At 39.1% G+C, this 14,653-nt stretch overlaps 1 pseudogene; it reads left to right on the forward strand.

Annotated features, from left to right (window-relative positions):
• LOC123972424 overlaps window positions 1-14,653 on the forward strand; it is a 180,955-nt pseudogene that overhangs the window by 16,524 nt on the left and 149,778 nt on the right.

The raw sequence follows: 14,653 nt of genomic DNA on the forward strand, positions 1-14,653 counted from the left end.
TTAAATGAACACTTCAAATGAAGCATGAAGTTTGAGGTTCCATCTGCAGATTCCAGGGCTTATTAAGAAACTCCTAGCCTTCTCTCTTTGGGCAGGAGAAACTACAAAAATTTAGACATCTATCATTAGATTTTAGTTAACACCGAGTGGCATATGGGTTCAAATGGTACCGTTTAATCACTTGAAAATGTTGGTGAAGCAGTGAGTGGTGCAGTGAGTGCCATCTCTCTCTGTGCAGCAAACAGAAGGGGAGTTTTCTATGTTCCTATGTTTAAGCTTGGGAAAATTTCAGTCAGCAGAGGCTTTTCAGAGGCTTTAGTGCAATCTGACAGCAATTTATATATATCGAGGTTCAACTCCTGTATCTTCATGAAATAGACTTGCTCTGGTCATAGGTGAACAGCTGAAAGTTTGAGATGTCCTCAGTCGCTTTTGTGCCACAGATCTCAGACTCTTCAGTGTACTCAGCAGATTCCTCTCTAACCCTTCACAGTGACTCTTGACATTTCTGTGAGATCACTGAACTTCAAAAGGACACCAAAGTTGTCCTCAACGGTTCGAAAGTCTCTCCTCAAGAAAGCCAAGTTAGAGCATCAACCACAACATGGAAAAAATGCCACTTCAAGATTTTGCGCTTCCTCCAGGGTAGGGCTGCAACTAATGACTATTTTCGTAGTCGACTAATCTGTTAATAATTTTTTCGATTAATCGACTAGTCGCGATTATTTTTGTCAACGCCTAACCCTAATTAAACCATTTAACTAATTACATATCTTTCAAGTGAACTACTGATCTCCAACACACAGCCTAACTAGCTAACGTGAACAAGGTTTACTATTCAGAATGAACACTAGTATCAACGCTGGGGGGAAACCAGGGACAGACAGTGTAGGCTACTCCTATAATTCACAGATTTATACTAACTTTAAAACTTTTAACTGTTTAACAAAGATTTTTGTTTTGGAACTATATAAAATAAAAGCAAATTAAAAGCATAACTGTACACTAACAGTGTAATGTCTATTTAGAACAATAAAGCAACAGTCCCCTTTTGTACTACTGCTGTAGTTTATTTTTCAAAAGTGCTTATAGGTTTTAGGCAATAACTCAGTGGAGAATGTTCTGTAGGCTACTTTACGAGCCAGATGTTTCTTGATGTACTTTAAACCATTACTCATTACTAATAACTTTTTTAAAGCTGGGTCTCCGGCATTCCCAGCGTTGTGTTGGACAGATTTGTGCTGCGGTGTTCATGAGAGAGAGAGAGAGAGAGAGAGAGAGAGAGAGAGAGAGAGAGAGAGAGAGATGAGCAAGAGGATGTGCTGCGCGAATGCGCTGATTTGCAATCAAATAAGATTTTAAATAGGCCTAGTAAAATAAAAAAATCAGTATGTGGCGGTCAGAGTTGATATTATGGCGGGCCGCCACAAATAAATGAATGTATAGGAAACACTGCCACATCTGACTGCAGTGAAGCTGATGGAGAAATTGCCTTTCAGCATGAGTCTAGATCAGATGAGTTGTCTCCAGCTTCCACAAGAGCAACCTGCACGCAGAGTTTTAGCATGTCTGTTGATCAGATAATCCAACAACACCTCTTGAAGCCGTTGTATTTCTCTGTATCTGTAGCACCTGTTTATACATCAAATGTATAAATCAAAAGCTTTTTATAAAGATTCAAAAAGCAAATAAGTAAAAGGGAAAAAGGTGGGGACAAACAAAGCCATTAAAATGCATAGACTAAAAATAAGTACTTAGCTATTTCTATGAAACACTATTCTAAAAAAGGTACCGATATATATATAAATGTTCAACGTCACAGGGAGCCATAACAATGATGCTAACATAGGTATATACTCATTTGTTTTGTATAAAACTGTGCTAACTAAAGATAAAGGTTTCATCTTTATTAGCTATCACCTTCATAGTTTAAAGGATCCGTTGTTGACTGCTGATAGTAAATGCAAGTGAACTGAAGGTACATGCCCTGGCTCAGCAATCCACCCTGAAATCCACAATAAGACAGCGGTGATATAATAATGTCACTGTGTCCTGGCTGTGTGGACTCAATTCCTGGAGTCTCTGCTGGTTGTCTGCCAACCTCACGTTAATGACAAGACTCCAGGTAGTTACTGAGGCTGTTAAATAAGTCATCTGGCCCCCAAAAAAAGTTTTTACACAAGAAGAACTTTTTAGTTAGTGAACTTTCGAGGTACTGGTAGTTGGATTTTTTTTACTTTAGACAGAGCCAGCCAAGCTGCTTCCCCCTGTTACCAGTTGTTATGCTTTATGCTTAAAGGTTCAGTGTGTAATATTTAAGATGATCTATTGACAGAAATGCAATATAATATACATAACTATGTTTTCAGTGGTGTGTAAAGACCTTACATATTGAACCACCAGAATGAGCCATTTCTACAGTAGCCCAAACGGACAAACTGCTCTACAGAGCGTATTTCGTCACTACATTAAATACTTCTGAAAGTATTAGTAGTAAAGTAGTAGTCGTAGTCGTTGTCGTCGTCGTCGTCGTTGTCGTCGCCTGATTTATTTGAATTAGGAAAAGTGAAATTTGGACAAATGGAGGATATTATTTAGCACAGGAGCCGACAGAGGGTGTCGGCCACCGTAGCTTCTCCTGTGTGCTTGCAAAGGGAGTGGGGGAGCGGTGGCTGAACCCTTGGTTCCAATCAGGTTGCAGTTTGCAACCCTCACCCCTAGATGCCGCTAAAACCTACACACTGAATGTTTAAGATAACAGGCTGCTGGCTGTAGCTTCATATTTAGCCTACACATTTCAGACTGGTGACAATATTCTCGGCAAATTAAGTGAATAAGCATATTAATAAAACATGTAGCTTACTTTTTCTTTAAAAGCTGCCAGACAGAACATAGTATTTTTTGTGGCCATGGTTTGAATATTTGTATAATAGAGATTACTGAAAAGATACTTTTATACTTTAGATTATTATTTCCATTATATGAATGATACTAGATTTTTAGATTGTCTTCAAACTGTCCATCCTCCCTTTTCAAAAACCACAGTGTTAAAAAGACAAATACCCGCGTCAGTGCAGGACTACAATTGTAACAAAAAAGCTTTAATGCAAAGTCCAGACATTTTGGCGTTGTGGCAGAGGTGAAGGCTGATTGAAGGAGCCTCATGGTGGTTTCAGTGTATCACCTTCTCCTGTGGCCAAGGGTGAAGAGGAGGAGGAGGAGGAAGACAGGGTGATTCACAACACCTGCTCCCCAACACACACATACATGTGGACATGTAGACACACATTTTCATTCGTTTTCTCCCATCGGACACACAAACACACTGCTGTGGTTTGCATGTTAAAAACCTGTAGAAAATACACCTGTAAAATTCCTTTAAAATCTCCTACAAATATTCCTTAACAAGCTTTAAAATGCCAGCTGCCAAACTACAGTCTGATTTTAATAGATTTTGCTCTCTAATTAGCTTGATTAATAAAGAGACAGTAAAGAGTAATTGGCAGGAAAAAACTGCATACGTTTTGTTTTTTTAAATTCCTGAGGTCAATAATAATCCTTAATTATGTAAAAAATGTTTATCCACAGACATTTTGTCCCCCCGTTTTACACTCCGTGCACTACATGCTAAACATGCTAAAGCATCCAAAGCTCTAAATACAATCAGGATTACTAATTTCACACCATCTGATGTTTCTGAAGGAAATCACCAAAGTCAGTTGAATACATTTTCTGGGAACCACAATGTTTTGTGCCTGTCCAGTCGATACTGAGATATTTAAGTGAGTAAATAAATTTTAACTTTGACCTGCTGTTGCTAGAGGAAAGGTCACGGGATTACAACTGAGTAGGCATATTCATTTGGGGATTATGAACTGTAAATTTTTCTTGGTTGTTGGTGCATTATCGTAGGAAGACCCTCACTCAAGTTTGGAAACCATTGCTTTGGATCCAAAGTTGTTTCAGCCACAGGTGTTTGATGTTTTGTCGCCATCAGAAATATTCACATTCTTGGTAGCAGTAGAGGTTTTAAATCAGCAAAAACACTGGACAGTACAGACTTTGGTTTTGTGAGCAGTTGTCATTATACTGAAAATGTGTAGAAGCAGAATGATAGGAAATGTAGCATAAAGTTGATCAAAGGTGCTCTGAATGAGAGAAAAAGAAACTGCAGTTAAAGGCTGTCGTATTTGAGAAGGATCACAACCCACCTACTGTGCGCTGCAGAGCTAATGTAAAAGCGGCTTTCAGGTCTCCGGTGCAGCTATCAGCACTCAGGATCTGCAGGCAAAGCGATCACTGGTGTCAGATCTGAAAGCAGCTGCTCTGCACTGTGGAAGACTGACTCATATTGTGGGCTGTTGAAGCTGCTGTCTGCTCTGAGAAAAATCACCGGCTATCAGTAACTTTTCATACATAGACAATCTAGTTTTCTTAATGGTGATTCACCCAGAGTCAGTCGTATTCTCTTATTATTTAAAACAAAGTATAGTACATTTGCTCATGTTATTTATGGCTGTTTTTTCAGACATGTGAAATAGGAAGAATATCTGTTTTTGACTGTCCTAGTCTTTACTAAAACAATGTGATGCTATGATTCTTCTTCTGAACGGATATACACTAAGGTCTTTTTGTATGGAATTTCTGTCAGAGTAGCCACTGAGGGTGTGTTTTCTGCCCACCAATAGTCAATTCATGTGTCATTTTAGAGAAGACTATATTTTTATATACAAACATATTTTGTTTAGCTATATTGAGGATATAATGACAGATTCATTTGCAAAGTCTTTAACATACATTTTAGTCAAAAAGTTAAAGCTATTGTCTATTTTTTGTGTTCCCACATAATGGGAAACTTAAATTTTGTCATGTGATCTATACTTGTGTCCTTTCCAGTGATGCAGGTGTCGTCAATTCAACCATTTTTAAGATACTGGTAATAATAGGACAAGCTCATGACTCTAAAGGGTCAGTTAATCCAAATTATAACAAAAATAAATAAAAAATTAAATTTTCCCACGTTAATCCTGGTGAGAAAATCCAGTTAGTGCTAAACACATAAGATGAGAAACAAGAAAGTAGACAACTGCTAATTGCAATTAAATATGTTTAAAAAATGAGTTTTCACAACAGAAAATCTCTTTCCTCTCTATCTTTACTGTCATCAGAGTCATCCGAAAATGACTGCTGGTGTTCAGGGAGATAACATGCATCCTGCAGGTGTCTGGAGGTGTCTCCTTTCTGTATTTGAATTCAGTAGAGGGAGCTGAGGGGAGGTCAGACGAGTCACAAAGAAAGAAGGAATTATATGTAAGGAAGGAAAAAAAACAGGAATGAAGGAAGGATAAAACAAAGCATGGGAAATGTAGAGAAGGAAACATCAAAGAAACTGAAGACAATTTTCAGAGTTTCAGACTTCAAAGTTTTTTTGGCAGCAGCTTATGAAGACTATAATATCAGTATCTAGTCTAGTAAGTAACCAGTAACTCAATCAGTCAGATATATGCAGTGGAGTAAAAAGTGAACTGAAACTGAAACGCGCTTGGAAGGGAACATAATTGCTGCCTATATTCATGGACAAGGTTTATTTCCCAGACATTGTGATGAGGTAGTTGGGGTGGCTTGTGGCAACCCTGTCTGCAAGAAATTACGTTTTCAAACTACTAATTTGCAACAGCAGATCGGTTTTGAAAGAAACCGACATTCTGTTCAACATAATTAGGAAATGTATGAGCATTGAATGTATGAACATTTTTCTCTCACTAACTACATATTTCACTCTTTTACAGTATTTGCTTGTAGCAACTTATGCATGATTATGTTCATCTCACAGCGCTCGTTAAAAGATTAAAAGTTCCCTATTCTGTTGATTTAAAACAAACTCTGACATTATGTTTCTTTGAAAATGCATTTGGTGCTGGAAATCTGTAGCACGTACATTTGTAGGAGTCAGAATGGCATGTATAGTACTTGAGTTAAAACAGTAAGTTAACAGTAAATGGACTTTGGTTCTTGACACCTCTAACTGTGTTTTTTTCTTTATGTAGAGTACATAACTTAAACTTAAACCAGTATCTGCCACAAACACACAAAGAGCAGCAAGCAGTGTTCCATTATCATTTTAAATTCTGTTAGTCGACACGTGTGGGATGAAGTCCTTTGTTTGGCAAAGAGAATACATATGTACCAGACCTTTACTAGATCCGTTTTTCAGTTTGAGGAAGTCCTCAGGCAGAAACACGACAGAGGCCATTCTTATTGTGGAATATTGCCATTTATTGAATGACCAGAGAGTTCTCTGACCTTGTTGCTCCCTGTCAGCACACACTTTAAAGCTTAAAATGAAAGAATAGAGAGTGATTATAACAACTTTCCTCACCTCATCAGCATTCACCTTGCCACCAAACAACACTTCCCACCTACCTACCTGAGTAGTATGTAGCTGCAGTACCGGACGCTGCATTTTCAGGACCGCAAACCTGCATTTGTAGGACCCTTGTTTTCCTTGATACTGCCAGCTAACTAGCTAACTATATTACTCTTGACAGCCCCCCGAAGCCTATTACCCTTACCCTAACAATCACAGGGTGTGTGTCTAAACCTAAGTTATTGATTGTATGCATGGCGACCGGTTAACTCTACAGCTGCGCACATCGGCCTCACGGCAGACATGCTAGCAGCCAGGGTGAACTTCCATTGTGTTGCTGTGCATTACCACCACCAATCCGCTAGATGGCGCTGTAACAAATGTGGTCCCGGGACTGCTGGGGTCCTGAAAATGCAGCCTCCGCAATTGCCCCTATACAATATTGACCTACCTACCTGACATGACCGAGGAGCTTCTGTAGAATTCTTTTTCTTTTTCTTCCTGGTTTTATCTTTTGAACTTTTTTTTTTCAGACAAACATGTCCTGATTTTTAGATGCATGAATGAGAGAAAGACAATTTTGCTTAATCATTTCAGTGTAGTAGTTGAACCGCAACTTTTTGGGAAACTGAACTTTTGTTGGCTTTTTGTTGCTTAATAATTATCTGATGAACGAATGACACAAAAACATAAACTCAATGATCTATCCTCTTGTTTTAGCATGTTTTAGTTAGCAAACCGTGTGCTTACAGGTTAGCATGTTATCAGAAATTCTCTCTATCTACCAGAGATGACATTGGTTGCACTCATATTACACCATGAATAAAAAGTCAGATAGCCAATTTGACTGTGAATTTGGTGGTTTAATACAATAATACAATTTACTTTTTGAAATATTTGAATTCTGTTTTCCACTTTGGGATGAGTTTAATTTAATTTCTATTTTTCTTTCTCCCTATCTCTCACCTTCTTTACCTGCTCACACCATCCCTTCTTTCCTCTCATCAGTGGGCTGCAGACAGACGAAGGCCTCCACCTGATGCAGATCCTGGCTCGCAGGGCTAAACTCCAGATGGCCGACTTTGCGGAGCTCTCGTACGTATTGCTGCTTTTTATCAGTCAGTCACTCTCTAGCAGAAAAATACAGGTTGCTCTCTCCTTCCTGCTGTGTTAATGTGTGTCCTCATGGAGTGAGCGGAAAATCACTATCTAATCTAAAGCTGGTATTTGTTCTCCAGGTTTAAACTATTAATTTCTCTAACTGTGTGGTGGAGTATCATAAAAAAACACAAACCTGCACATTTGCGGTGTTTGCTCCCGCTCTGAATAATATATTGCTATTGAGACTGTTGATGGGTTTGCACCTGTTCTGGTTAAAAATGCTAATAAATAAAGTCTGTTTAGAGCCAGAACACTGGAAGTGACACATTTCACACCATTCATGTATTTTCACAAGCATAAACCCAGCAGTTTCACACTTCTGGCATGAGCATTTTCCAGGTTTTGCAGTGGCTGCCTCAAATAAACAGCAGACAAACAATCTGTGCGGCAGATCAGCCTTTCTAGATAGCAAAAAATTGACATCATCTTGGAATAGATGTGGTTTATCAGTCTGATATGCCTGTTTTAATCAAATTAGGATCACATAGCCAGCAAAATAATTGGTATTTTAATGTAATTAAATGTTTATTAGCACAAAATATTAACAATCCCCAACAAAGGGACATAATCTGATTATGGCAATACACTGGTGATTGATTACAATTACTTTACATACCCAACACCAAACAGCAGACAGACAAAGCTAGCGACCAGCTAGTGAAGAAAGGGGAACATTTAGCAGCTAAAGAGCCAAATGTTTTTCTCAGGAGCTGGTGCAGACCAAAACAGAGCTAAAAGAGAGTGACTATTGGACTTCAGTGTCAGGTGGACACCAATTCAACTCCAAATTATTGCTAATGTGGATGAATATATGCTAATGTTGCCCTGTGTCTGCTGGATGTGCAACTGCTTGCTAACACATTAGCTATTACAATTTTATAGGGCTATAAATATGTCAGGGCAGTGCATCTGTTCATGTTGAGTCATTTATTTTTTGGCTTTCAAAAACACATTATCAGCAAAGATTGCAAACGCAGAGAGTTCTCTCACTTAACACTGACTACTTCAATTTTTTAGCCATTTCAAATTAGTATTACTTTTGTCAGCCATTTTAAAATGTTGTTTTAGTCTTAGTCCTGTGTCAAGTTCATAGTGTTTTTTTCCAGAAATCTTATAACCACATTGCTTGCCGTCCGATATAATTAGGCACTCTGTTTTTTGTCGTATTTAGTGTTGTAATTTTTCATCAACAATATTGCATGTTAATATAGTCACATTCAGTAGCCATGTTTCCATCATATTGTCATGCGAATAAAAAAAAAAGGCTACAGCAAGCGCACATACATCAGTCGTTGACGTTACGTATGTGTTCCAAACCAGAAACAAAACCAGTCACATGAACCTGATGGCCATTGATCTTGCCAGCCATGTCTCCGCATGTTATGGGAATATCCGGTGTTATGCCGAGTTTTGCATGCCTGCCAAGAATTGCATGCACCTCGAAATAGTGCTTAACGCTATATTATCCTTTGTGGGGTTCATCAACGATGATAAATGATTCGTAGTATATATTTTATGAACGTTTAGAGTCATTAATATTTTATTACATTCAGTTGAAGTAGCGTTCATCAGTGTGCAGAGCAAAGTATTTGAAAAGGACCTTTAAGAGGTGCGTGCATAATTCGGCAGAACAGATGATGAACGCTACCTTTTTGCATCCACCTCTTTTCTCAGCACAAATGAGTGTTACCAGCCGCGAGGTGCGTCAAATTCTCGGCAGGCATGCAGAACTCTGCACAACCGGGCAAGATGCCGACAGCAGAAACAGCTGATCAGTCGTGAGTTACAAGTTCGCTACGTCAGAAGTTATTCGGAAAAAGTGTTTCCATCTCCCATTTAGCGCGTTTACTCTTTTTCGACAAAGGTAAAAACCACCTCAAGCAAGCATAAAAACTTTTTTGCGAAATTAAGGATTCTTTTTCGAATTTTGCCGTTTCCATCAACCTTTTCTAATGCGATACTTCAAAATGCGCATTAAAAAACGCTGATGGAAACACAGCTAGTGTTTAAGAGACATGTTTTAGTGACGGAAAAAAAGGTCGTTGACAAATATATTTTGTCTAGTTCCTTCCGACGAAAGTAACACTATTTGAAGTTTGTACATGCACATATTGTTTATTGACAAATGTGCATGTGGGTCGTGGCTGTTTCTTTTAGCCTATTGAGGATATATGAGTATGTTTAGGCCCATATGTTTTTTCTTTTTTATTTCAAATTGCCTCCTGATATTAGTTTGAACAACCAATCAATCAACTGAACAAAATTCTATCCCTAAACATCAGATCTACATGACTAACCCTAACATAAAACAAAGTTTGAACCTAAAATAAAAGTTAAATAGCTAAAGTTGTGCAGTTGTGTCACCTTTTTGGTCCCTATAATCGAGGTGGGCCCTTACAGTGGGAGTGGACTGCCAAGATTTGGGTCAATACAATCTGTAGTAAACCAGCACATAAAAAATAAAGGCTTTTTAATGCTTATGTACTTCTAAAACTCTCTTTACCCTGTAATATAACAGCACCTCTGGACATGTATCTCAATTGTCAAATGAAGAATTATGTATGAAAAAAAACAAAAACAGAACTTCATCATTATAACATTTCTAAATCACAAAGGACTCTATCCCTAGACTAGAAATACTGAAGAAGCAACAGTCTGTAGATGACTCATCATGTTTATAGTGCACTTTACCTTCTCGTGATCCACCATCTTGTACCTGTAGGCTCAAGTGGGCGGCGGTTTTTCTCAAAGGGAGAGCATTACATACTGAAACTCTTCAGATATTCCCCGTAGAAGATGAACAGCATCGGCTCCTCCGCTGTTACCCCCAAGCATGTCAGATCAGAGAGGGCAAACTGGTGGGATCAAAAACAGAGATTTTCCAGTGTTAAAATCTGAAGTGAAAAAAAAGGATAGAAAAAACAAAAACAGTGCCCTTACAAAGTAGAAATCCAAGGACGTCGCCTGATTTTTATTCTGTCAACAGTTTTTGCTCTGGGGGGAGGGGGGGAAATAGAGCAAATAGAGCAATGAGAGCTGCTTGTCCGCTTTATTGACATGTTGGAGTCGAGCCGCTGCTAACTGCAATCATTTATTAATGACACTGAACTCTGTCTGAACCCTCTCTCTATCTTTCTCTCTCTCTCTCTCTCTCTCTCTCTCTCTCTCAGAGTTGTTGCTATATTTTCCCCCCACAGGTGACTTTGCAGTAGGTTGTGAACATTTTCAATGCGGGCCGCTGCGCCGGTAAAACCAGCGCTACTGCGGTGGATTACAGTTGAACCCGCTGCTGTTGATAGTAGTCAGTATACAGACAGTATCCACTGTATTGTATGTGTAAAGTTTCTATATCACATCGACCGTTCTGTCCATATTCGTACACTCATGCATTCTCGCTTGTCCACATGCCTTCTCTTGACATCGACGAGCGTGTCAACTTTATGAAAAGTTGTTTTCAAACAAAAGGCACCACAATTATCCCTGTTGTCCTCTGTCTTGCGCTTCAGTTGCAAAACCTTGAGTAACAGTTGAACTGGTATTGAAGATCTTGAGGAGGAGGATGTGGGCTGGTTCATAATCGAAGTGGGCCAACGACGCAGCTCTCTCTCTTGCTTTTGTATGGGCTGCTCAAAGCCCACGCGCTCAACAAAAGACACTGGTGTCTCAGAAGCGTATTGACAGGAGAGAGGCAGAGGAGAAAACGGCACAATCAGGTGGGGCAGTGTGGGCGCGGCATCAAGGCCACTTCATTTGACAGGCCAAACACAAGGGCACATCTTTTTTTAAGGGGCATGAGCCCAAACTGAGGGGGCAATCCCCGCCCTGCTTTCACCTCTTCAGGCCTAAAAACAAAACAAAATAAAATAATGAAACAACCTGAGATGGTAAAAACACCCCTGTTGGCTTGCTTTGTTTGTTTTTCAAGCCAGAAAAGTTGGGAACCGCTGATTCAGGTGCTCAGACACTTTATTTAGATCCTTTAAAGCAGAGGTTCTCATTTTGTGAGGTGTATCTCCCCAGGGGAGCCCCAAGCAGTTTCAGTGAATGGAAGTGAAAAAGTATTATGTTAGTTATTTGATTAGTTATCAAAAGGAGATAACATAGAATACAGTAGCTACCTGTGTGATTTGGTTAAAGATAATTCAGGGATATAGTAATTATGGTACTTTGTTTCCCACTTAGTCAGAGTAAGAAACTAATGGATGCCTAAGGACAGACCATTTTATGTATTTTCTGTAGTCTAAAGTTATGTCTTCTGTCTGTCTGTAAATAGTGATGTTTACTACGGATTTTTTTCCAAATAACTGTTTGTAGATAGATTACTGATAATCTCATGCTTTTTTTTTTGCCATGAAGGAGTTACTATTATTGATGTTTCCGTGTTCGTCAATCTCCCCATAATGTTCAAAGGCAAAACTTAAAATAAGACCCTTGTAATTTACAGGACTTAACCTTTCACTTCTGACACTGAATCCTTAAAGTAAAACTGAGCACTTGTGAGCGCCCACATAGCTCACACACAACACACACCACCCCAACCTAGAAAGCCAGTCTTTCGCTGCACTTCCAAATTGCCAGGAAGGCAATCAAACCCATGAAATACAACCTCACAACTTGTCGCTTGGTCTGCCCCCTCCAGCTGTTTTGATTGGCTAAAAAAGCCACAGAACAGTTTTATTATTGTTGTTTTTTTAATGATCTGCCACTTTCCAATTACTTTCCTCCATGGGTGACACTCTGACTCTTGTTATGCACTCGCTCATCAAAGCACATGCACATTTCCTCTCAAATGACCATTGCCATGTATATTCCAAAGACCATAATAGAGACTCCGTCAAGGTAACAACACTCAGCTGATGGGTTTTTACAAAAGTATAGCAGTGCTGGCTGGTAATCTTTGTATGTGAGGGAGAATTTTAACTTTCTCACCTGATAAATCAAATCATTTGCTAAGATATTTCACTCCAGCAATGTCATCTCAGTTATTACAAGAAATTGAAAGCGAAACCAATACAAACTTGTGATATATGATTATAGTGGACAAATGACCATGTCCCAACATGTCATATATGCCTTTTATGCCTCATTCTTTTTCTGTCAGACCTCTCTTTGGAAGCCCACCAGTTTGAGATCCACTGTTACTGTGTATGCAAATTCTAACCTCATGTTTTTGAGTAAGTAGTTTGTTTACAGTGGAATAAACGGCAGAATTAAGTGTTTTTGACTGTAGTGCGCAGCAGACACAACAGTTCCACAATGCAACACTCAACAGAACAGCTGAAAAAAAACTAATGGTGGGCAGTGATGAGACAGCTCACAAAACAAAACAAAGCAAAAACAATGAACAGATCATGTAAAAATACCTTTTTTAGTATTTGTGAAGTTTGACGTTTGATTGACTTCAGTCCGGACACACCTTCATCTTCACCTTCATCATGGCCTATTCACATAAATATGTAAAGTGCATTGTTTAATTTTACACTGACAGACAAAACAACTCACTGTCAACATTAAGTCATAGTGTAAGTAATGATCTTTAGTATTAAACAGGGTCGGATGTGGTGAGTGATTTTCAGGCTGATCGGTGGAGAATCATTTCAGATTATTTATCTGTTATCTTGTTATAACAGCATAATCCTAAGGGTATTATCAAGTTTTGATTTTTCAACGACAGTACTCTCTGTCAGCCAGTGTTGATTATATAATGTGTTTGTCAAAGCGATGGTGTGGTTTTTTTACACCGTTAAACCGAGGCAAACACTGACAATGCACTGTTTTCATATTTGAACACAAACGCTGTGTACGCCTGTGTGCGCTGAAGTTTTCATGCTGTAAATGCACTGTACAGTGCTGATAAAGCAACTTCCAAATTGAACTGTAAGTAAGACAGAGAAGGAAGATTTCATGTGTATATTCAGCATATGCGTGGACAGACAGGTGGGGATTGGGTGGCTTGGGGTCGTGCGATTCTCACACACACACACACACATACCTTCACACACACTCTCTCTCTCTCTCTCCGCCCCCGCCGCCTGGCCCCCTTGTTCCCGCGGCACCTCGCCGCGCTCCTCGGCTGCTGTATTTAGTCCCTGGGTGGCCTGTACTGTTCTCCTGTTCTAATGCACCTTTTGTCTTTGTTCTCCTATTCTGGGAAAGAAAGGAGGGAGCTATACACTGGGGAGAGTGATGGATTGGAGGCAGAGAAAGCAAGAGAGTGACTGAAATATGTATGTATATATATATATATGTATATATATATATATATATATATATATATATATATATATATATATAGTGAGAGAGGGAGAGAGAGAGGGAGAAAGCTGGTTGTCTCTTTTGTTGCAAGCACAGTGAAAGCCCAGCAGGGGGAGCCGCATTGACAATTTGTTAGAGGTTATTGTCCAGGCCCGCCCGGGTCCTCAACACTGTGGCAACGTCAGTCACCTCCACCAGAAGAAGCAGGAGACAAAGCTTTACACTGACACTGCCTGCTGACACTCCTGATTTACCCAGCCTGCCTCTGGCTTTCACCGCCCTACTCCTGAACACCACCACCGACTGCTTTCCAGAGATTTTTTCTCTCCTAATCTCGTAAAATCCAGTTTGTCGATTATGTAGAGTTAAGGTTAGAAAGATGTTCTTATACTGTCAATATCGACTATCCGAGCGCTTCACTGAAGCTACAGTTTGATGAACAATGACTGAAATATTCACCATATACCAAATATGCCGTGGTTTTAATGGCTGCACTATTCCATCAAATGGAAATATTACAAATGTCTTGTGCTTCATTTTATGTGTATTTATATATTAATGTTTGGCAGCTTTCGAAACTTTGGAATTGTTTTACTGTACCCTTTTACTGTAACAAAGATTATTCTCTAACATTAAACACATCAAACAAACAGGGTCAGTATGTTGCATTAATCTCACATCAGTTGAGATGACAAGCTTACATTTAAGAATGATGATGTGTGAGGTAAAAAGAAAAAAGAATTAAACTCTGGCATGAGCAGAATTGCCTTAACATCTATTTACAATACTATAATGAAGAGAACATACTGTATTATTGTCTTCATTGTTTCCCTCATATACTTTTATCAACCTGAAGGACAGAGTCGGGCT

Source organism: Micropterus dolomieu, linkage group LG06 (genome assembly GCF_021292245.1).
Source record: "Micropterus dolomieu isolate WLL.071019.BEF.003 ecotype Adirondacks linkage group LG06, ASM2129224v1, whole genome shotgun sequence".
Classification (NCBI taxonomy): domain Eukaryota; kingdom Metazoa; phylum Chordata; class Actinopteri; order Centrarchiformes; family Centrarchidae; genus Micropterus; species Micropterus dolomieu.